This window comes from Atractosteus spatula, assembly GCF_055471065.1.
Source record: "Atractosteus spatula isolate fAtrSpa1 chromosome 10 unlocalized genomic scaffold, fAtrSpa1.hap1 SUPER_10_unloc_11, whole genome shotgun sequence".
Taxonomy (NCBI): domain Eukaryota; kingdom Metazoa; phylum Chordata; class Actinopteri; order Semionotiformes; family Lepisosteidae; genus Atractosteus; species Atractosteus spatula.
This window is the reverse complement of record NW_028296614.1, coordinates 554,704-579,987: the sequence shown is the minus strand read 5'-3', so window position 1 is coordinate 579,987 and position 25,284 is coordinate 554,704. Positions and strand designations below refer to the sequence as shown.

The 25,284-nt window shown below is 43.2% G+C and overlaps 3 non-coding genes and 1 pseudogene across 3 annotated transcripts; 1 reads left to right on the top strand and 3 right to left on the bottom strand.

Moving 5' to 3' along the window:
- Nucleotides 1-2,614: 2,614 nt before the first annotated feature.
- On the top strand, nucleotides 2,615-2,733 carry LOC148813156 (5S ribosomal RNA; annotated as a pseudogene).
- Nucleotides 2,734-13,596: 10,863 nt separating this feature from the next.
- On the bottom strand, nucleotides 13,597-13,679 carry trnal-uaa (transfer RNA leucine (anticodon UAA)). The gene has a single exon. It is a non-coding gene; the product is annotated as a tRNA-Leu (tRNA).
- Nucleotides 13,680-22,922: 9,243 nt separating this feature from the next.
- On the bottom strand, nucleotides 22,923-22,994 carry trnaw-cca (transfer RNA tryptophan (anticodon CCA)). Its single transcript has one exon. It is a non-coding gene; the product is annotated as a tRNA-Trp (tRNA).
- A 1,423-nt stretch (nucleotides 22,995-24,417) lies between these two features.
- On the bottom strand, nucleotides 24,418-24,491 carry trnan-guu (transfer RNA asparagine (anticodon GUU)). Its single transcript has one exon. It is a non-coding gene; the product is annotated as a tRNA-Asn (tRNA).
- Between the last annotated feature and the right edge of the window lie 793 nt (nucleotides 24,492-25,284).

Genomic DNA, 25,284 nt, shown 5'->3' with positions numbered 1-25,284 from the left:
TAATAATACAGTTTGTGATCTCCTGTCCCAGCCCAAAGGAAGAAACAGTGAGCCTATCTCTCAATAATATTAATAAACTGTGTGATCTCCTGTCCCAGCCTGAGACACAGACAGTGAGCCTCTCTCTCAATAATAATAATACAGAGTGTGATCTCCTGTCCCAGTCTGGGGAACAGAAAGTGAGCCTGTCTCTCAGTAATAATAATATAGTGTGTGATCCACTGTCCTAGCCTGGGGAACAGACAGTCAGCCCGTCTCTCATTAATAATAATACAGTGTGTGATCTCCTGTCCCAACCTGAGGAACAGATAGGAGTGAGCCGGTTTCTCAATAATAATAAAGCAGATTATGATCTCCTGTCCCAGCCTAAGGAACAGTCAGGAAAGAGCAGGTCTCTCGATAATAATAATACAGTGTGTGATCTCCTGTCCTAGCCTGAGGAACAGACAGTGAGCCTGTCTCTCAATAATAATAATACAGTGTGTGACTTCCTGTCCAAGCCTGAGGAACAGACTGTGAGCCAGTCTCTCAAAATAATAAAAATACAGTGTGTGACCTCCTGTCCCAGCCTGAGGAAGAGACAGTGAGCCTGCCTCTCAATTATAATAATACAGTGTGTGACCTCCTGCCCCAGCCTGGGGAACAGTGAGCCAGACTCTCAATAATAATAATACAGTGTGATCTCCTGTCCCAGCCTGAGGAACAGTGAGTCTGTCTCTCAATAATACAAATACAGTGTGTGATCTTCTGTCCCAGCCTGAGGAACAGACAGTGAGTCTTTCCCTCATTAATAATAATACAGTGTGTGACTTCCTGTCCAAGCCTGAGGAACAGAGAGTGAGCCTTTCCCTCAATAAGAATAATACAGTGTGTGACCTCCTGTCCTAGCCTGAGGAACAGACAGTGAGCCTGTCTCTCAATAATAATAATACAGTGTGTGACCTCCTGTCCCAGCCTGGGGAACAGTGAGCCAGACTCTCAATAATAATAATACAGTGTGATCTCCTGTCGCAGCCTGAGGAACAGTGAGCCTGTCTCTCAATAATAAAAATACAGTTTGTGATCTCCTGTCCCAGCCTGAGGAACAGACAGTGAGCCTGTCTCTCAATAATAATAATACAGTGTGTGATGTCCTGTCCCAGCCCAAAGGAAGAGACAGTAAGCCTATCTCTCAATTATATTAATAAACTGTTTGATCTCCTGTCCTAGCCTGAGATACAGACAGTGAGCCTGTCTCTCAGTAATAATAATAAAGAGTGTGATCCACTGTCCCAGCCTGGGGAACAGACAGTCAGCCCGTCTCTCAATAATAAAAAAACAGTTTGTGATCTCCTGTCCCAGCCTGAGGAACAGACAGTGAGCCTGTCTCTCAATAATAATAATAATAATAATTATAATAATAATAATAGAGTGTGTGACCACCGACAATGGCCACAAAGCCGGGGAATGGCACCTGTAAAGTGTTAATTGGGGCACAGGAACAGCCCGTCTTGTCTCGGGGGCCGGCTTCAAAGACAATACAGCAAACACAACGGGGCAGGGGAAGAAGACGACACGACACATGCAGGTACATTCAGTTCCGGCCGGAACGAGTCATTTGTCAGTGTTTTCAAGTGCTGGGAGCCGAGTAATCCTTCGCTTGTATCGTTTCTCCCCGGTGACTAGATCTCACCCTGCGACTCTCGACTGGGCTCACCCACGGCAGCCCAGCAGGTGTGAGCCTAGCTGGCACCCGGATGGGAGATTCCCCCCAGAAAAGCTCAGGTTGCTGCTGCTCCTGCAAGAGGTGTGACTGGGACCAGTAGGGAGCGCTCACCCTGCGGTCTGTGTGGCTTTCTTATGCCCCAGCATCCTGATGGCAACACTCTGCTGCACAAACAGGCGCCGCTCTTCGGGGGAGGCGTAAAACCGAGGTCCCGACCCTCCTTGGCCATTAAGAAATTCCAAGGCGTCTCTCAAAAAGAGATGCCGGAGGTGTCACTCTGGTGTTAGTGTTCCCCTTTACCAATCAGTCGGGGTCTCCTCCTAATCAGCGTCTCATATGTAACAATCAATGACGAGGCCCTCCTGTCCTGCGATATTGTACTTGTCTCCTGGCCGCTGGCTGGCGCCGTGAGATTTAGTCCTTGCGCAAGAGACCGGGGGCAGAGCGCGAACGCGGTCCCCCGCCCCCCGCAAAGTGTGCGCTCCAGGTTCCCTCTCGGGGCTCTGCAACACAGCGGAAAGGCAGCGAGAAGGAACCTCTTGCTCTGACGCCGCAAGGCCACAAGAGGGCGGAGGCGCCGCGCGCCCGGCCGACGTGTTGGACTGGTGCGCTTTATGTGCTGAAATAAACACGCGACAGCCCAGAAATGTTTTCAGAGTGCTGTGCACTGGAGGTTTTTGTCTTGTGAAGACTTGCCTTGTGCTCCTCCGTGCAGTTTGTTTGTCCTCCTCCAGTGCGAGACAAGCCAACACTAGGGAGCACATTCGCCAACATCCAGGCACGCAATGCGATTTGGAATGAAGCTCCTTTCCAAAGAGTTGCACACGATCGATCCTTCAGTCCTGCTCGGGGAGCACGGAGCCCCAGCCACACACAGCTTCAAGTAGCGAGTCAGGCGCCACTGCTTTCACTTGCGGCCACACCACCCTCAACGCGCCCGATCTCGTCTGATCTCAGAAGCTAAGCAGGGTCGGGTCTCGTTAGTACTTGGATGGGAGACCGCCTGGGAATACCTGGTGCTGCAAGCTTTTGCTCTCTCGGCCAGCAGGGGTCGCCATTGGTGCCGTAGGCTTTGGGAGGAAAACCTGGAGGATGGAAAGGTGATCTATAGCCTCATCTCTAGAGATGTTTTGTTGCTATGGCATGTGTGTGACCCATATAAAAAAAACCCCGTTTGTAAAACGAATATCGAAGCTGCCTCGAAATCTACAAATGAAGATGAGTCGATAAACCACTTGTTTTTCGTACAACTATACATATATTCATTTATTACTGATTTCATTCATTGAGCACGGATACAATAGAGGTACAGCCATTCACTGTTTGACATGTCTGCACTGGTACAGAACCTAGCAATCAGAAAATGGGTGAAACTGTCTTTAGAATTAGCATACAGTACCGAGGTCCCCATGACCAAATAAAGGCTAACCTCGATAATCAGCCTAAATAATGCAGACTACAGCAAAACAACTGACTTTGAAAAGGGAATGAATGTCCGGAACCAGCTTGAAATGCCTCTCCGGACCTCTAACTAAAAGAAACCGAGAACCAGCAGTATCATCGACTCCTTTCGAACTGGGATCCTATCGCAGCCACGCAGTTCGTGGTGTCGTAACTCTTCCATATCTGATATTGGACCAAGCACATCAGATATAATCTTTGATATAATCTTAGTGTCCACATTATTATACATCTCTGTAAAGTTCTTATATACTAAAGCATTATTCATTTGTTTAAAACACTTCTGCAATGACAGTCTCTCCACTCTAACAGAACAAGGCCTTATTATCATCAAGCGCTGTAGGAGCTGCTGTTGTTCCTCCCTGTCCTAACTCTGTGTGTGACTCAGTACTGTTCTCTTCAGGTACATCAGTCTGCTGATCTGCAGGGTCAATCAACTGAGGATCCACATCCTGCTTTTTAAGATTAAATGCATACAGTTGTTTTTTGTGATTTTGTACAGAGTCACAGTCAAGTTCTTTACAACCTTGTCTAATATTGTTAGTATCTAGATTATTAATCTTCTTTGTAAAGTCCTCAGCTACTAAGAGCCCAGGTGTCTCACTCTCCGGCTCTGCCTTCATCATGGGCACAGAGTCCAGATCCTTGACACTCTGTCTGCTGTCTGTGTGCTGCTCACTGAGTGCTTCTTTCTCTTCTGCAGCAGTGAGCTCTGTCTCCTGCATCAGACTGGAGCCCCACTCCCCCTCACTGTGCTGCTGTTCAAGAGGAGCCCTTTCCCCAGCTTCAGGGAGAGCACTGGCCTCTGACCCTGAAAACACAGGAGAAGAGAATAAAACCTTTAATGTGATCTTAGAGGAGAATTCAAAAGGAAATAATATTCATACATAAGAGGCTTAAAAATTTAATTTTGAGATAGCAAGGAAATATCATCAATAACCTTGTCTAAATTAAATTGTCAAAGCTCATTTTTTAAACTAGATATACACCAAGTAGTCAAACACACTTGAGTTGCCTGAACATAGATAACGTGAAAAGGAACTGAAAATAATAAAATAATTTTCATCCTAGTTTCTGTCCGGGTGAGGTTCTGAATCCAACAAAAGGAAATGTTCAGCCACAGTGATCAGAAAAGCATGAACTGCAGATGCAGAACAAGACTTGTTCTCCTACAAATGAAAGGGATTTTATAGCACCTAGATAGACTAGCACAGAGCACTTGTCACCCCAATATTCACAAACTGAGTGGATGCTACAGTTCACTGACACTGCACCGAGACACAGGAGAAAACATGCAAGATGGGGCCGACAGGGAAGGCTGCCGTCCTGCGAGCTCCCATTCGTCCTTGTCTATTTTTTTATTTTTTGTTGTTTTTCGTACTGCTAACTGCACATACTGCTTGCTCAGTGATTAGTTATAACCGACAAACACTTATAAACATAAGATCGAATATTGGCACAGTTAAATCTACACCAATAATTACTGCCGACTATCTGGACTGTGGTGTCTCACCTGTACCTGTACTGGGAAGAAGACGGCATCATAGGAAGAGGGGTAAACGGGCAGGCGTTCTGGTAAGATTGAGGCAACGCAGCAAATCGCTCCCAGCCCCGAGTATACTTCTTGCTAATGTTCAGTCACTGGACAATAAACTGGGTGAACAGAGAGCAAGACTTACTTTCCAACGGGACATCAAGAACAGCAATGTGCTGGCATTAACTGAAACCTGGCTTGACCCGTCTGTTCCGGACTCTGCTATCCTCCCGGGAGGATTTTCTGTTCACCGTCAGGACAGAACAACGGATTCGGGTAAGAGCAAAGGGGGCGGGGTATGCTTCATGGTAAACAATTCCTGGTGTACAGACGTGGAGATTATTTCAACATCTTGCTCTACACATCTTGAACATTTGACAATAAAATGTCGCCCTTTCTATCTCCCGAGGGAGTTCACATCGGTAGTTCTCACAGTGGTGTATATTCCACCACAGGCAAATTACACAAAGGCACTGGATGAACTACACTCTCACCTTAACAGACAGGAGAATACACATCCTGAGGGGGCATTCATCATAGCGGGTGATTTCAACAGTGCGAACTTGAAAAAAACAATGCCTTATCTACATGAATACATCGATTGCCCGACGCACGGAACAAACACGTTGGTCAATGTTTACACTCCCTTCCGGGATGGTTACAAAGCCCTCCCCCCTCCTCCTTTCGGCAAATCTGATCACGCCTCCGTTCTGCTACTTCCCGTTTACAAGCAGAAGCTTAAACAGGAGAGGCCAGCGTTAAGAACCATTCAACGTTGGTCGGATGAATCAGATTTTATACTAAATCACTGTTTTGCTACCACTGACTGGCAGATCTTCCGCGAAGCTGCCGAAAATAATATCAATCTGTATACGGACTATGTTACTGGCTACATCAGCGAATGTATTGAAGACGTGGTTCCCAGGATTACTGTTCGCACATATCCAAATCAGAAACAGTGGATAAATGGTGAGATACGTGCCAAACTGAAAGCTAGGACAGCTGCTTTCAATTCTGGCGATATGGGTAAATACAAAAAATCCAGATACAACCTCAGGAAAGCCATCAAAAGAGCTAAATACAACTACAGAGTAAAACTAGAGTCATATTATCACGGCTGCAACACACGGACAATGTGGAGTGGTATACGCACCATTACAGACTACAAAACGCAACCCAGCTACAGTGGTGTGAAAAAGTGTTTGCCCCCTTCCTGATTTCTTATTTTTTTGCATGTTTGTCACACTGATATGTTTCAGATCATCAAACAAATTGAAATATTAGACAAAGATAACACAAGTAAACACAAAATGCAGTTTTTAAATGAAGGTTTTTATTATTAAGGGGAAAAAAATCCAAACCTACATGGCCCTGTGTGAAAAAAGTGATTGCCCCCCCTGTTAAAACATAAATTAACTGTGGTTTATCACATCTTTGGAAAGCTGAGTTCAATTTCTCTAGCCACACCCAGGCCTGATTACTGCCACACCTGTTCTCAATCAAGAAATCACTTAAATAGGACCTGCCTGACAAAGTGAAGTAGACAAAAGATCCTCAAAAGCTAGACATCATGCTGCGACCCAAAGAAATTCAGGAACGAATGAGAAACAGAGTAATTGAGATTTATCAGTCTGGAAAAAGTTATAAAGCCATTTCAAAAGCTTTGGGACTTCAGCGAACCACAGTGAGAGCCATTATCCACAAAACATGGAACAGTGGTGAAACATTTCAGTGTGACAAACATGCAAAAAAATAAGAAATCAGGAAGGGGGCAAACACTTTTTCACACCACTGTATATCGCACAACAGTCTGCCTCTCTTCCTGATGAGCTAAATTCATTCTATGCTCGGTTTGAGGTCAGCAACGCAGATCCAGTCAGGAAGATTCCAGAAATCCAAAACGGAAACCCACTGATTGTATCCAGAGCGGATGTTTGTAAAGTTTCTTAAAAAGACCAATCCACGCAAGGCTCCTGTCCCTGATGCCATCCCTGGCCGCGTTCTGAAGGCATGTGCAGATCAGCTGGCAGATGTCTTCTCAGACATTTTTAATCTCTCTCTAGCTCAGTCTATAGTTCTTTCCTGCTTTAAGAAAACCACCATTGTCCCTGTTCCTAAAAAATCCAGAGTCAGCTGCCTAAATGACTACCGCCCTGTTGCACTCACATCAGTTATCATGAAGTGCTTCGAGCGGTTGGTCAAAGCATACATCACCTCCTCACTGCCTGACACCCTAGACTCACTGCAATTTGCATACTGCCAGAACAGGTCAACAGAAAATGCTATTGCCACTGCCCTCCATACTGCCCTCTCACACCTGGATAAGAAAGGAACATATGTGAGAATGCTGTTTGTTGATTTCAGCTCAGCATTCAATACCATAGTGCCCTCAAAGCTCGTCATCAAGCTCCAGGACCTGGGACTGAACACCTCCCTCTGTAATTGGATCCTGGACTTCTTGACGGAACGTCCGCAGGTGGTGAAGGTACTCCTTATTTACCCATGATTGTGTCGCCAGGCATAACTCAAACTCCATCATCAAGTTTGCGGACGATACAACAGTCATTGGCCTGATCTCAGATGGTGAGGAGTCTGCATACAGGGAGGAGGTTGAAACCCTGGCAGTATGTTGCCAGGAGAATAACCTCTCTGTGAACATCAGTAAGACTAAGGAGATGATTGTGGACTATAGGAAACATCAGGGAGGAGCCCACACACCTATTTACATCAATGGGACTGCAGTGGAGAGGGTCAGCACCTTTAAGTTCCTGGGAGTTAACATCTCAGAGGATTTAACCTGGACCCACCACACCAACACTGTGGTCAAGACAGCACGGCAGCGCCTGTTCTTTCTCCGCAGGCTAAAGAAGTTCGGCATGCCATCACATATCCAGGCCAACTTCTACAGGTGCACTATTGAGAGCATCCTGACTGGTTGCATCAGTGCCTGGTATGGGAACTGTTCCGCCCAGGATCGCAAAGTATTGCAGTGGGTGGTGAAGTCAGCGCAGCTTATCACCAGCTCTGAGCTACCAAGCATCCCGGAGATCTACTCAGCTAGATGTCTGAAGAAGGCCTGGTCCATTATCAAGGACTCCAGTCATCCAACTCACAAACTATTTTCCCTCCTACCGTCCGGTAAAGTGTACCAAAGCATTCGGTCCAAGTCCAACAGACTACAGAACAGCTTCTACCTCCAGGCAATAAGACTGATAAATAGCCAACCTGTAGCTGGCTATTTTCCTGGCTAGCACTCCTCTCCATCTGGCAGCAGCCTTCCTTCCCTCACCATAAAAAAGGCCCTCGTCCTCACCTTCACCTCCTCCCACCACTTTCCTACTGACCTGTACAGACACTGCAAGGACAGCCACTGTGATAGTTTCTCCTTGTAGTGGGATACTACCCCCTCGTTCTCTAGCAGCTTTGTGTTGAGTTTCCAGAGGCCTGGGCCAAAGACAGTCCCACCCTGGAGTTCCACTCTACACCCTAAAGCCTGATGATCTGAGAAGAAGACAGGCTGAAGAGTGACCCCAACAACTTTCACTCTCTCTGAGACAAAGCAATAGTCAATTCTAGGGCTGCTATTCCTCCCTGACCATGTATATCCTGCTGTTGTGGGATATATACATCTATATGTGTCTGAGAGTTTAAAGTCTTGAACTAAGTTTTGCAGGGCCAGTGAGCTGGAATCCAATTTTATCGGAGAGCTAGACTGCCTGTCTGTGTGCTCTAAGATACAATTAAAATCCCCTCCCACTATCACATCTGTGCTACATAACAATAGGGGAAAGAGTGCCTTGAGTAGCTCCACCCTTCCTCCCACGTCAGTAGGACAATACACATTGATTAGACGCAGGTTAACGGTCCCCCATTCGACAGCCACACAAAGCAACCTGCCATCTATGACCCTCTGAATACTTTTCAATATGAATGCCCATCCTTTGAAAAGAATGGCCACGCCAGAGGCTCTGTTGTTATTGTCCCCTGACCAAACAGAAGGCCCTTTATCCCACCTATCTTCAAAGCTTTTATACCTCTCTTGATAGGCTAAAGGACACACCTGCAACATCAACACATCTCCCTCTCTCTGCTGGAGGTAATCAAAGACAGACTGGCATTTAACTCTGTCATTGATACCTCTGGTGTTAAGAGAAATTATGTTTAGAGCCGTATTACGTAAGAAAGTGGAACCAGTCTTTACAAAACACATTTCTCTTCTGTCTCACCTGTTACCTTCTTCTTTTTCTTTTTCTTCTTACCAATTTCCTGCCAGCCATCCTCTGAATGAGCCTTCATCAGGGTGGCAGCAGTAAAAGCGTTCACGGAGTCCATTTCATGGAAGGGGGTAGAGGGAGGGGTGGAGGGGTTCCAGCTGTTCCCATCACCATGCTCTCCTTCCTCCTCGCTCGGGGAGAAAACAGAGTCATTTTTCCTTTTCCTCACGTCCAGCTCCTGGGAGCACTGAGGGGAAAGGGGTGCAGCCGATGCACCAGTCTCCTCTTCCCCCTCACCCACCAGCTGCTGCAGATCCTCCGTGATGGACTGGATGGAGGAGAGGAGGGCATCTGTAGCACTTGCAGAGTCTGAGAAAAGCAGCTCCGCTGAATCCTGGGTATCCTCGCTGGACCCGCTCCACCAGGGGGCCCCACACTGGCCCTCTTTCTGAGGAGCAGGAGTGGGGGAGGGGTCCTCGCTGTTCTCGGGGGTTTTCAAACCCTCGTGCTTGTCTGGTGCAGTCTGCGGTTGTGGGGGCGTAGTGGATCTCTCTTCCACTGGCCCCGGAGCCACAGCAGGACTGATCCTGGCTGGAGGCTGAGAGTCTTTGTCCAACAAGGGTTCTTTGTTTGACTTGTTGTTTGCTTTGGCTTTTCGGGCCGGTTTGGCTGAAACAAGCACTGCCTCATCCTTTCTCATTTTGAGTTTATTGGCGTAGGCGTGAGGGCAGTTCTTAAAAACGTGTCCTTCCGAGCCACATAAATTGCACTTTGGCAGCATTGAACAGTCAGAGGCTAAATGTCCCTGTTTGCCACAGGTCTTGCAGAATTTCACAGTGCAGGACGATGCCAGGTGTCCCACTGCACCACAGCGCCGACACACCTTTGGTTGTCCCACATAAAAAACATAGCCATTGCAGGCGCCCAGCCGGATTGTAGAGGGCAGGTGCCTTAAGCCTCCATTTACATTGTCCGGTAGCAAGCGAACCTCGAATTTCCTTGCTCCTGTTTTTATACCGTCAACATCTCTAACCTCAGTTCCATGGTGGACGGTGCAATACTGGTTAAGCCAGGTGTGAATGTCCTCCGTCTTTGCCAGTTCCGAGAACATAACAACATGCACGGTTTTCCTCTCTCTCTGTGTCAAAGGCTGCAAGTTGATCTTCTCAAGATAAGGAACTTTCCCTCTTTTTGCCTCAAACACATCCACACATTGTTCAAACAGAGGATAGGTAGCAAATACAACCTCAAATGCTTTCTGACCTGGGAGAGCAAAGATGAAATCCAAGTGCCGAGGTTCAAAGCCAAGTTCCTTCTGCAACACTTTTCTGCTGAACTGCATACGATCCATGAAGAAGTCATCCAAAAGCTCAAAACGCACAGCATTCTTGCGGGATCCAAAAGTTGCCATTTCGTAAACTGCAAAACAAACACTGCTTCCACAAAACAAGAAAACAATCCAACAACTCCACCTACAGGCTGATTAAGGTATCAGCAAACAAGCATTAGCTTTATTTGTTTGAAACCACACGAAACCAAACACAGGATCTACACACACAGGAGGAGACTGACGGAACACGTACACATTTTTAGGGTGGTAATTACCTAACAACACACTACACTTTTACAGGACTACACAGGGCACTAGAATTACTAGGACATTATTTACACAGGTAGGGTCAGCCGCTGGTCATCGTGCTGACCCTCAGACTCTCCCCGGCTACCACTCCCAGCATGCCCCGCGGTACTACGAGCGCCTAGGGGCGCTTCCTCCTCACCACCAGGCGAGGGCGTTACAATATAAAGGAAGGTAAACCGTTATAACGCAATCCGAACCAGGCAGGAGTTGAACCTACGATCTCTTGGTGAAAAGGTATTACATCACTGGCCCTGGTCTTATTACTCCATTGCACCATAGTAAGCTCAGCGACACTATTACTAATTACTATTACTAATACATTGCCCCCAGTCCAAAATTTCTAAGTAAAAAAAAACACGTTTTCTACACTTATGTCTGTTTAAAAATATGAAGACAAAGGGTTTGCGCTAAAATTCTGCTTCATTTTGAATGCAAATAAAAACAATTTTCTTCCAATAAATCATACATTTTGTTCCATCCTTCTTACTATACTTCTCTCTTGTAGTAGTAAAGCATTTTGATTGAAACCGAACAATACATTAAAGTTTTCATCTATACGCTTATACACGTCCGGACCCCCGCTGAACGATCACCAATCAATAACATTTGAACTCTGCGATATAGGCTCCTGCGCTCCGGATCATGTGTGAGAGACACTGAAATAGTCGTGTGAAAGTAGATTTTGCACCTGCGCCAGTGCTGTAGTGGTACCATACAAATCCACCACATGTTGGAAGCTCTGGAAGGCAACGTAAAATATTGCTCTGCCCGTTGGTTGATGAGGTATGCACGCTATATTTCAATTTAAATATACATTGAACCTATCAAAAAATCGATTTTGAGTCAAAATCGATTCATGTAAAAACTGATAAAGGTAATGCTTTTTTTCAGGGCTATAGCTACTTTTTTTAAGAAGTCTATCGCGATTGTGAAAATTAGATAAGGTGTACCAGCGGGTCTTCATATCGCCAGCTTCAGTCTCGCCTGTAGCTGCGAGAAGGTTAAAAGCGCACATGTGAGCTGTCTTTCGTCAAAAGCATTGCCGGAGCAGTAGAACGCAGAGCACTGTCCAGCAGCTGTAGACGGTGCTCGTGGAAGAACTAATTCCATTTTCAGCACAGGGAGTGAGAATGAGCTCAGTTCGGCTCCCAGCAGAATCCGTTCTGGTTTGGTCACTGTCGGACTGTTTGGATCGCAACGTGAAAAAACACTCGCTCTCATCGTGTGACTTCAACTAGAGGAAGGGAAGATCTCATGTTTAAAAAAAATCAGGACTGAAGATAACGGGAACTGAATCCGGGGCTTCACGCTTATCAAATTATAAAATAATAATTATTAAAATATCAGGTTGTTTTATGCAGCATTTTGTGCGCAGTACGTCGTATTTATCTAACAAAAGAACAACAGCCTACCTCAAGGAGGGCTTCACACGCAGTCTGGGGTATTTTCCCCTTTTACATTTTTGCGATTTTATATCGAACCTGTTATACTCCCAAAAGTGCACAGTAGCTTGTACTGTGTGTCCTGTTTGCCTTTGCAAGCATTTGTTTAAAAAATAAGTTCACAATACGATAAAAACAGAGAAAGCACAAACTTAATAATATAACGATTCAAAATCAAAACCAAATCATAAAGTCAATTAAGTACCTAACTTTTGAAAATACTTTTTATCTACAAAAAACTTGACATTTGCATCTATTTTTGAATTACAAAGCAGACAGAGCAGGCCCTGAATTCAAAGAACAGATTTGTTAAAATCCCTTGTACCACTTTAGATTGATCTCGGTCAGAACAAGACCATCAGACGTGAGGGGAATTCAGAACAGGAGCCTCTGCTTCGTCGTTTATTGAGCTTCTGATCAACGTCTGAGTGAAAATTATTTATTGTCTTTGATTAAAGTACACAAAAGACACCTTCCTACAAGCCGGAGTCAAACCAGTAACCTAAGGATTCAACGCTGTTTTCACAACAGTCCTCCGCTCTATTAACTGAGCTATCGAATGAATGAGAGAAGTCGTTTCTTCACGCATACTGCCCAATGTAGTGTCATGTTCCGGGTGATTTAAATCCCAGTTTAACATCAAGTTTCCAACTCGTTTCCTTAGTCTTGTTTACCTTGAATTTAAGACACGAACCAGGATTCTACTGTATAAACGTCCAGGACTATTACGAAATGTTTGATGGGGCATCGATCACTCCAGGCGGAAATTGACTTATTTTTTTCTAGAGGGATCATATTAAACCTTTCATTTGGATCGAGAAGAGGATCCCCATGAGACACAAAACATACCTGTCTTTTTTCTTAAAATCGAAGAATTCTTGAATTTAAGACTACAACGAACTCAGCCCGCAGCTCCTTAATTAACCTGTTCTTAACTTCAAGGAGCCCAATCCTGAGCCCTCCAGAGGTTACTGAAATAGAGGACTGACTGAAATGAAGAAATTCAGAAGCAGACTAAGCGGAACACTGGATCACATTAGAATATTACCCTTTATAGTGGGAATAAAACTGTCACGACATAATGAATTTACGCATCAGTTGCTTGGAATATCATTGTAATATTTAATTTGCTTTCCTGTCACACCACTTTTATTAATTATGAAGTTTATCGATACACGTTTATTTAAAACAATGTCATTTATTATTAATACAAGTAAGAGGTTTATTCCATGCTGAAAAAAAGAAGAAAGAGAACACAACGTTTCGGCCGTGGAGCCTTCTTCAGGTGACACCTGAAGAAGGCTCCACGGCCGAAACGTTGTGTTCTCTTTCTTCTTTTTTTCAGCATGGAATAAACCTCTTACTTGTTCCTTTGCAGCCTACGCATGCTGACGCAGCTACCCACCTGAATTATTATTAATACAGTTTCATTCCGTCTTTATTAGAAGCTGTATCACAGGTAATGCATGTAAAGCCTTCAGTATGCGATTGTGAGTTCAGTTATCCCAGGGAGTGAAGAGAACTGAAATTAAGTAAAATGACATTTAAATAGAGTGTAAGTCTCAAAAGTTATCTCTCACTTCAAAATATTTACAAGACTCTACCAGAAGTGGGGTTTGAACCCACGTGGACATTTGTCCATTGGATTTTAAACCCAACGCCTTAACCATTCGGCCATCCTGATCAACAGCGACTTTTTCTCCGTTGTTTAACATTTCAATATGATTCAACTATTTAAAAAAATAAACCAGGGCCCTGTCACAGAAACGTACCCCGTTCTGCCGCGCAACAAACGGGTACTTAGCACTGTACTAAAGAGGAGCTGTGTTTACTGTCAGCAGACATTTCCTCATTTCGAAAGACGTTTTCGCCTTCTCTCAGCTTTTTAAAGACGGTCATAAACGATCAAGAAGTAATTAATTTCAGTTTGAAGTCTGTTTCTTTTGTCTCCGCTTTTGATGAAGAAAAGCCGTGCGTGGGAGATCCCCTCTCTGAAGAAGTTTGCCGTCACCCTGCAAGAGAGAAGATCCATCATTAACCGAGGCAACCGCTGAGACAATTAACATTAAACACGTGAAATGCGAGATGCTTTCTACTTAGGGATTTTATCGTTTCTACTTTGTCAGAAGTGGGATTTAAACAAAGGTCTCCAGGAAAAGCTGCAACCTAAACGCAATGCCTTAGACCACCAACCATCCAACCTGTGTCTCTTATATGGAATTATATTTTATTTCTTTCTACTGGTTGAAAAGAAAAAAAGTGAAATCATGTAATGAGGGAAATGACTTTTTTCATGGGAAAAACTTTTACGAGCAAATGTAAAGTTAGAGCAGCGCTCAATAAAAACGATCAGAAACCGAAAGCGCTTCTTATGCGGATCAGTATATTCCGATGCCGGTGGTTCTGCAGAAGAAATAAGAAAAGCCGAACTCAAAGCACTGTGTTGCCATTACGGCTACTCTGGCTGCAGCTGTTTTAAGATCTAGACAGCGGCACAGAAAGTTGTAGGAGGTCAGACAGTTCAGACAGTTTGCGCTGTCTGAAAAACAGTATGCGAATTTAAACTTATTTAAATAAGATTATTTACAATATAATACATGCTCCAAAAGCGTTAATCCTGCAGTGGCTGCCATTTGAAACGCCTTCATAAATGACGTGTAATAGAGATTTATGCAGCTGTATGTTACAGTATGTTGCAATCAGGAAAATAAACCTATAAGAAATGTACAATACAAGGTCTGTTCCCAAACGTGAAAGCTGTATTACTCTGATGTCGGTCTTTTTGAAATAATCCAGATTGTAAAAACGACTGCGCCCTAGCAGATCAAAATATTACAAGAAGGCTGTAAAGCACACTCTGAATCGATCCGAATATTTAATTTCCCGGTCCGTTTAGGCTACAACAGGCAATTTTACGTTTATCCAGCAAAGCATTTCTCAGTTTAGTGAACTACTGGTGCTTTTAAGATGTCTAATTGTAGTTCGTCAGGATGGCCGAGCGGTCTAAGGCGCCAGACTCACTGGCTCCTTTCTTTCCATTGCTTGGGTGTTCTGGTCTCTGAATAGAGGTGTCGGTTCAAATCCCACTCCTGACAAATAATACCTTCTCTCTGTCCTGCATTTTCCCGTCTTGTTGCTCTCGCTGACAATGACAGGAAGAGGAAAACGGATAAACCGGTTTGCGGGCACATAATGGGCAGGGAAATGCTTCGTGAACACTTCAATGTGATTAGCAGAAAGTCAAATAGGCTTCGATTCTCCCTTACGTTCGGGCTGCCTGTAATCGAGTAAAGATTTACTGCAAAGTATGTATTCAAATGTGAAAGACCGAAATATAAAGCCAGAAGAAGATTTATTAAAACATATCTGTTTTCCTTGCGGTTTATCCTTTAAATGTGGCATTGTGAAATCAACCTGTAGCCCTACGGAATGCAGTCACTCTCCCAGTGACAGCGGCAGGAGCAGAGAGATTATATCAGAGCTCGAACAGAGAGTTCGGAAATCGAGGGAAATTGATTTTACAGAACATTTTATTAAACTTTCCTATCTACTCGGCCTTACTGAAGTATTTTAGCTTTTTTTTGTCTATTTCTATACTTTACAGTTGTAAACTTAAACTTGTCCGTTTAGCCAGAGAAGAGAGATATAAGCGCTATACCCCACGGTAACCTCCGATTCCAATAACCTTGACTAAAGCAGGAAGATCAGTTTCTGCTCGAGACAGCAGTTTTCTGAACTGTAAATCTCCAACAGTAGCTCGAGACGGTGTGTGTCCGGGTTCAGCAGCTATACAATTCACGTGTCCTCCCTCCTTTATTACCTTCATACACTCCTCTTAAACCACAGCAAACTCCCGGAATATTTCGGTGAACAGGTAGTGGGTCTTTCTTTCCGAGATCACAGGCAGAAAAAATAAACACGCTGAAATAAATTTCCTAAAATCCAAAGAAGTCCAGCCACGTACAGGTACGATTCTGATGTATTTCAATAGTTTTGGCACGAATTTGCAATGCTAATCTATTGGGCTCTGCACGCGTGGGCTCGAATCCAACTCCCGTCGGTTTGAGCCTTTGTGTTCTGTTTCTAAGTTGGGTTGGCGGTCTTTTGCTACTTTAGGAGAGCAGCAATATTTCTAGCGTTGGAGAACATGGCTTAGTAGCTGACAGACAATAGTCTCTTAATATTTCGGCTAAATTTATGTTTTGTACTGCTTTCACCTGATATTAATAGTAGTCCTGATAAACGGTTTTGGGACATGGCGCATCTTGAAAAATATTCTTGTGAATTTCAGTTTGAAAAAAATGCATGCACCAGAAACCGGAACTGGTCGTGTTTACATAATACGCAATGCAATAGCAAAGTTTGGATTTGAAAAAAAATCTTGCTACGAGTCCTTAGTTGTTACAAGAGGCATTTTAGGACTTTTAGCTCATAAATCCATCTTCCATTTGTACTCCATCAATATTAGCAATGTTATCTTTACCTAGCACTAAATGTAGCTCTAAATAAATGCAAATTTTAAAATACATTTAAAAATAAATGCTATTCCATATATTGTAACTTTGTGGTATTTAGAATTTTTATCTGAGGATGCAGGGGAAAGTATTATACAACTGTGAAAGAGGCTCGGATTTTAATACAATTTCGATCAAAAGAAAACCAAAATCCGTAAGATTGAAATTGACGTTCAGTTGAAATATTTATAGAAACTCTCAAAGAAGCAACTGCAGTAGTGGAGAGATTTGATCCGATGTTCCAATGTTTGCAGTTCAATAATCCATTCGTCCTCGAAAGAAGCAAAGGCAAGTATGTTTTGAGTGTCACCATGATCCTCTTCTCAATTCAAAAGAAAGGTTTTATGTGATCCTGATCCCACTAGAAAAAGAGTCAATTTCTGCCTGCACTGATGTCCCTTCAAATGTTTTATAAGAACTCTGGACGTTTATAGAGTAGAAGCCTGGTCCATTTCTTCTACTAAACGAGACTATGGGAGTGAGTATTTTGATATCGAACTGGGATTTAAATAAAGAGGAACACTACACTGCATTGGGCTACGCGTGTGACAAAACATTTACTTTCCGACCTCTCGATAGCTCAGTTGCTAGCTCTTAAGACTGTAGACAAAAACAGCAGGCATTTCTTATGTCCCTAGTTTGAATCCATTTCAAATGATGGTGTTTTCTTGTTCCTTAATCAAAAAGTGAAAATTGCGAATTTGTCTTTCACTTTGATGTTCACCCGAAACCTCAGTATACAAAGAAGTAGAGGCTCCTGTTCTGAATAATCCTCAAGTCTGATTGTTTTGCTTAGACCTTTAAAATGTACACTGTTGACTGTTTGCGCTTCCTAACACAATTAAAAACCCGCCGACAAGTTACCGATCGGGAGTTTAGTTCAGTGATAGCGCGCACTTAAGACTCTCCGTTTTCTATCGCCGGCATCTTTGTATTCTTTTTAAACGCGATATCTTTTATTCTTCGTGTGTGAATTTCAGGGAGACACATAAACCCTTTGTCTGTTTTAAAGATACATTATTTTAAACCAGACATAATGAAAGACGGAGTAATTAGACACACGTACAAAACACATGAATCTAATTGAGAAAATGTTGACCGTGGCGATGTACAGTATTACTAGCTGCTCTGAACTCAATGTGGTGCTGTATGGGAATGCGATGCAAACGCCAGTGGCACAATGGATAACGTGTCTGATTACGGATCAGAAGACTGTAGGTTTCGACTCCTTACTGGTTAGTGAAAAAGCTTTTAAACCACACTACTCAACACTGACATCGTAGTGTATGCGGTCCTACACAACCTTACTATCGACTGGATGAGTCTTCTGTTCAATCTCCGATTCTTTCCGCCCATTCCTGCTATTTCACCACCGTTATTGTAGGATAACAGCCACAGACACGAGAAGATATACTATTCCGAACAAATGTCTTAAAAAATCACGTTTAAAAGGGTGACGATACGTTTTTGTTTCTTTAATGTAACCTTACTTTTGCCTGTAAAGTTCACATTATTTTCTGTAGCCGCAAATCCCCAATATTTCTGCTGTCTCCCGAGAAACACAATCTTGGAGTCAAATCATATTAAATAACACAACACATCTATTTATTTAACACCCAGATGTGACAGAACACATGTAAGACTTACACACAGCTTTTAATATGCGATAGTGAATTTGCAGGTATCCTGGGGAGGGAAGAGAACTGATATTAAGGAAATACATATTTAAAGGGGATGTAAGTCTTAAATGTGTTTTGTCACATCTGGGTGTTAACTGAATATTTTTTTAGCATTATTTATTGTGTTTTGACTCTATACTTGTGTTTCTCAGGAGACAGCAGAAATATTGATGTTTACATTTATATTCACATTCCCGGTGATATTGACTTAGGTACTCAACTATTTACTTGTAGTTTGACTTGTGTCCAAAGTTGAAAATCTCTCCAAACATCAAGATGGCTAAGGACGTGGAAAGAAACTCAGTCACATTTAGAGAAGGTAATGTTTAGATCGGATTAATTCGAAGTGTGTCTCTGGGTGCGTTTGATCTACCAACGTTGTGTTTAACTGAAGAACACCCTGACTAAGTGTGGCATAGAAACTGACACGTGTCGTATTTTTTCTACATTCACAGATTTTTGGCTAAAGTAAAAACGAATCGTTGTCATTTTCTTTCCAGCTGGCAGTAATTATTTTGCATTGATAAGAAAGATGAGCCCTTTATTTTTCGCAATTTGTGGATTTCTTGAAAAATAAGTTGTGCCAAAAACGAAATGAACACTTCTTTTAAACATAATGCAGAAGCATGTTGTCTATAACAATAAACGGTGCGAGAAGACAGGAAGAAAAGCAGCGCGGGGATTTGAACCCAAGATCACCGGTTTACTAAACAGGCGTTTTAACCAACTAAGCCAGAACGCTGGCAAAGCACTGCTCTTTTACAGCCAGTTGGATACACCGCTCTGTCACATCTTTGTTCGGTGTGCGGTGAGCCTGCTCGCTGAGCAAGTTAAGAAAGGATGTGAAATGGCTTTTACCCATTTAGCTCAATATGCTTTTGATGATCTACAGGGTGTCCAGTGCAACACAGGCGATGGACTGCTGGGATTTGGAGCCAAGATTTCCCGTTAACTAGACAGGTGCTTTAACCAACTAAGCCACGGCGCCGGCAGAATTCTCCTCTTTTACTGCCGCTTGGACACACCGCTCTGAGACACCTGCGTTCAGTAAGCGCTGAGTCGGCTGGCTGAGCATGTTGCCTCCTTTACATTCAATTGGAGCCCCGACACTAAGAGAAACGTACAGAAATGGCTTTTATCGGGCACTTTTCATGTCCAATGCGCTTGACATCTCCCAAGGGCGACAGAGTTCATTTACGACACTTTTCCTTTCTTTCTTTCTTCTTTCTGTACTATTTGATGGAAAAAAAAACGAGAAATCATGTAAGGGACAATGTGTTTTTTCATGGAGAAAACGTGCACCAGGAAATGTTGTGTTTAGAAGAAGTGAGTTAACATGAAAAGTGACCTAATTTACCGGAAGAAATGCTCACCTAGCAAGATCTGCTTTACTACAAGAGAGACAGAGTGAAAGGCGTGATAATTTCACGCCGTTGTGGAACAAAACGCTATTTTCTTTGAATTCTAAATCAATTAGAAATTCAGAGCGACACATAAACGCGTTGTCTGTTTAAAAGTGATGATTTTTTTAAAACTGATAAAAATGTAGAAAACACGTTTCTCACAAATTGTAGATGTGGTGGTGTACTAGTAGCGGCGCTGAACTCACCAAAGCGCAATTCAGTTACGTGAGGGGCTAGTGGTTTAATGGATAACGCGTCTGATTTCGGTTTATAAGATTGTCGATTCGACTTCTACCGGGGTTGTGTGATTTAAATCAGGCTCCTCAGAAATAAATGTTCAGTATTTAAATAGACCGCACCTGAAAGAAAACGTTGGGTCTGGGTTCCTTTCTTTCCTGCATGAAATAGCAAATCGTTACAAAAAACACCAGCTAATGTCCAATATCGTTAGTCAAACATGAATATACTGTAGGTCTTGGTACATGGGAGTGGATTTCAACCACAATTAAAAAAGGACAAATTATAATTACAGGCTTCAGACACTTTTTTATGCAAAAGTGACCAAACACTCCCTAACTTTCAGGTATGCTTGAACCTGTAATAAAAACGAGGTCTGAAGCTTCAGTTCTCAGATGTTACTGTCTCTAAAGTCGGATGTGATGTTTCGCGGATGTGCAGTGTGGCTTTTCTCTTGTCGTGTTCAAGATGATTCGCTGCATAAGCTCCTGACTGGGTGTTGTGTACTACTGTTATTTCGTTCAGATAAAACTGAACTGCATGGTGTAATTTCCAGGTTTGGTACCAGCAGAACCTGCAAACACATCAGCTGATTTCAACGTGATTTGAACACCCAAGGTTCTAATCTGGAGTCAAACGAACTACCGCTGCGCCACGAAATCACCCGCAAGATGTGCTTTTAATTCCCCCAAAGAGAAAAATCAGCGTCCCTGAAAAAGATATTTTTCCATTCTCTCCTGTGAGGAGCGCCGCTCTTCCAACGAGGGTCTTTTCTTCCCAGACCACAGATTATTCTTTCCGCCCGGCTCTCTCACAGAGAGCAGACACACCGTCTCCACTGATGTGTTTACTACATCTATAGATCTGACCCCCTACAGCCACGATATTCCTGGACAGGATATTTACCACCAGCCTGGTGAACTTCTCATCTTGACCTCTCCCAGGAGGAGCACAATTAACACAGAGTCCTCTCTCCATTTAGCAAATAACACAAAACACTGTTTACCTGTCAAGACAGAAAAACCGGGCTGCTCCAGGTGAGGCTTGAACTCACAACCTCGGTATGACTCCACTACTCATGTCATTTGACATGGCCTGAACCAGGAAAAAGATTGGAAAACGAGAAGTTATCTCGTTGTTTTAAAACTTGCCTACTCTTTTAATTTTTAGGTCAAATCTTTTATTTTGGAGTACTTTCAATTGATGTTAATCCTTGTCCCGATGCACGATTCTGGGCCATGGTGCATCTTGAATAATGTTCTTATGGGCTTCAGTTTGGAAAAGTGCGCTCTTCAGAAGCTACCGAAACCGCTAATGGTTACATTACACTTAATGCAAAAGCAACGTTCGGGTCTTTATAAAGAGGGTTAAGGTTTCGGCTTTAGCAGAGACAGTGTTAACATTGACAATATTAAGAAGATCGTTCCTGGGTGGACTTGAACCACCAACCTTTCAGTTAACAGCCGAAAGTGCTTGCTGATTGCGCCACAGAGACTGACGAGAGAGGGTTTTCTCCATTCGCACCTTTCCGGTCAAAAAATAAACATTGCTTGCATTTTCTTGCCAGTCGGCAATATTCCTTCTGCTCTGATAGCCAAGAATTAAATTTCATTTTTCACAAGCTGTATGAATTTCTTGAAAAACAAGTTGTTGCAGAAAGGAAATGCATTCATGCATTAAACTAAATCAAGCCCTATGCGGTTGTCCAAAATGGTACTTTCTGCACAAAAAGACAGGAAGAAAGGCACAGCTGGGATGTGGAGCCAGGCTCTCCAGTTAACGAGACAGGTACTTAAAGCAACTAAGCTACGGCGCCAGCAGAATTCTCCTCTTTTACAGCCGCTTGGACACACCGCTCTGAGCCATCTGCGTTCAGTAAGCACTGAGTCTGCTGGCTGAGCAAGCTGCCTCCTTTACACGCAACAGGAGCCCCGACTGTAAGAGAAACGAAGAGAAATGGCTTTATTGGGCACTTTTCATGTCCAATGCGCTTGACATCTCCCAAGGGCTGCAGAGTTCATTTACGACGCTTTTCCTTTCTTTCTTCTTTCTGCACTCTTTGATGAAACAAAGCGAGAAATCATGTAAGGGAAAATGACTTTTTTTCATGGAGAAAACATGCACCAGGAAATGTTGTGTTTAGAAGACGTGAGTTAACATGAAAAGTGACCTAATTTACCGGAGCAAATGCTCGCCTAGCAAGATCTGCTTTACTACAAGAGAGAAGTAGAGTGAAAGACGTGATCATTTCACGCCGTTGTGGAACAAAACGCTTTTTTCTTGGAATTCTAAATCAATTAGAAATTCAGAGCGACACATAAAGGCTTTGTCTGCTTGAAAGTGATGATTTTTAAAAACTGATAAAAATGTAGAAAACACGTTTCTCACGTAGATATTTAAGATGGGGGTGGGGTATTACTAGTAGCGGCGCTGAACTCACCATGGTGCAATTCATTTACGTGACAGGCTAGTGGTTTAATGGATAAGGCGTCTGATTTCGGTTTATTAGATTGTCGATTCGACTTCTACCGGGGTTGTGTGATTTAAATCAGGCTCCACAGAAATAGATGTCCGTTATGTAAATGAACCGCACCTGAAAGCAAACGTTGGGTCTGGGTTCCTTTCTTTCCTGCATGAAATAGCAAATCGTTACAAAAAAAACACCAACTAATGTCCAATAGCGTTAGTCATTTAAGTAAACATGAATATACTGTAAGGTCTTGGTACATGGGAGTGGATTTCAACCACAATTAAAAAAGAGCAAATTATTATTACAGGCTTCAGACACTTTTTCATACAAAAGTGACCAAACACTCCCTAACTTTCAGGTTTGCTGGAACCTGTAACAAAAAGGAGGTCGTTAACTTCCATTCTCTGATGTTACTGTCTCTAAAGCCGGACGTGATGTTTCGCGGAAGTGCATTGTGCTTTTTCTCTTGCCGTGTTCAAGATGCTTCGCTGCATAAGCTCCTGACTGGGTGTTCCGTACTGCGCTGTTACTTCGTTCAGATTACCCATGCGGTGTACAGATAAAACCCGACTGCGTGGTGTAAGTTCCGGGTTCGGCACCAGCAGCACCTGCAAAATCACCAACTGACCTCGACGTGATTTGAACACGCAACCTTCTGATCTGGAGTCAGACGCGCTACCGTTGCGCCACGAGGTCACTCGCTTCAAGTGCTTTTAATTCCCCCAAAGAGAACAATCAGCGTCCCTGGAAAAGTTTTTTTTCATTCTCTCCTGTGAGGAGCACCGCTCTTCCAACGAGGGTCTCTTCTTCCCAGACCACAGATTATTATTTCCGCCCGGCTCTCTCACAGAGAGCAGACACACCGTCTCCACTGATGTGTTTACTACATCTATAGATCTGACCCCCTACAGCCACGATATTCCTGGACAGGATATTTACCACCAGCCTCGTGAACTTCTCATCTTGACCTCTCCCAGGAGGAGCACAATTAACACAGAATCCTCTCTCCATTTAGCAAATAACACAAAACACTGTTTACCTGTCAAGACAGAAAACCAGGCTGCTCCAGGTGAGGCTTGAACTCACAACCTCGGTATGATTCCACTGTTCATGTCATTGGACATGGCCTGAACCAGGAAAGAGATTGGAAATCGAGATGTCATGGCGTTGTTTTAAAACTTGCCTACTCTTTCAATTTTTTTCGATCAAATCTTTTATCTGGGAGTACTTTCAGTTGATGTTAATCCTTGTCCCGATGCACGATTCTGGGCCATGGTGCATCTTGAATAATGTTCTTATAGGCTTCAGTTTGGAAAAGTGCGCTCTTCAGAAGCTACCGAAACCGCTAATGGTTACATAACACTTAAGCAAAAGCAACGTTCGGGTTTGAAAACTAATATTTCTTGCTATGAATACAAACACTGTTACAGGAGGCGTGTTAGGGCTATTTTAGCTTAGATCATCAATTCATCTGACATTTCTTCTCCATCTATATCAACAGCGTAATCGCTACTGAGCGCTAAAGGCAGGTCCTGGCAATACAATCTTCTTTAGAAAACATTTTTAAAACTATTTCCACGACCATACGTAAAGTAAAAGATACCGATTGCACGCAACTAATAAAATCTCTTTTCCAGGGACGTTGTAGCTAGATGCAAATTACAATCGAAAATGTATCAGCTTTAAAATTTTCTTTTGGATCCACAGGACGATCAGCACGAGACTCAAAATATGCCTGTGTTTGATTGTACAGCATAGATTGTACAGCATTTATGTTAAAATGAAGGTAAATATATCAAAATATCAACATCCAACTTCACAGTGCTAACGTAACAATGCTTGTCAAATTCTCAAACAAATCCGCATGTATTTCTAAACTATTTTAGCAGAGGACGCAACAGGAGCATAAATGATATCTCCCGCCAGCCCTTCAAAGATACTTTTCCATGGGTGAATATGGTTGTCTGGGGAGTTGCGGTGTTGGTCACTATTGGACTTCCCCGGTCTCAAGTGTTGTTGTTGGACACGGGCAAAAGACTCGCATTTTCGGCAAATATAAAGAGGGTTAAGGTTTCGGCTTTAGCGGAGCCAGTGTTCACATTGACAATAATAAGAAGATCGTCCCTGGGTGGGCTCGAACCACCAACCTTTCAGTTAACAGCCGAACGCGCTCGCCGATTGCGCCACAGAGACTGACGAGAGAGGGTTTTCTCCATTCGCACCTTTCCGGTCAAAAAATAAACATTGCTTGCATTTTCTTGCCAGTCGGCAATATTCCTTCTGCTCTGATAGCCAAGAATTAAATTTCATTTTTCACAAGCTGTATGAATTTCTTGAAAAACAAGTTGTTGCAGAAAGGAAATGCATTCATGCATTAAACTAAATCAAGCCCTATGCGGTTGTCCAAAATGGTACGTTCTGCACGAAAAGACAGGAAGAAAGGCACAGCTGGGATGTGGAGCCAGGATCTCCAGTTAACGAGACATACTTAAAGCAACTAAGCTACGGCGCCAGCAGAATTCTCCTCTTTTACAGCCGCTTGGACACAGCGCTCTGAGCCATCTGCGTTTAGTAAGCACTGAGTCTGCTGGCTGAGCAAGTTGCCTCCTTTACACGCAACAGGAGCCCCGACTGTAAGAGAAACGAAGAGAAATGGCTTTATTGGGCACTTTTCATGTCCAATGCGCTTGACATCTCCCAAGGGCTGCAGAGTTCATTTACGACGCTTTTCCTTTCTTTCTTCTTTCTGCACTCTTTGATGAAACAAAGCGAGAAATCATGTAAGGGAAAATGACTTTTTTTTCATGGAGAAAACATGCACCAGGAAATGTTGTGTTTAGAAGACGTAAGTTAACATGAAAAGTGACCTAATTTACCGGAGCAAATGCTCGCCTAGCAAGATCTGCTTTACTACAAGAGAGAAGTAGAGTGAAAGACGTGATCATTTCATGCCGTTGTGGAACAAAATTTTTTTTTTTCAAGACAG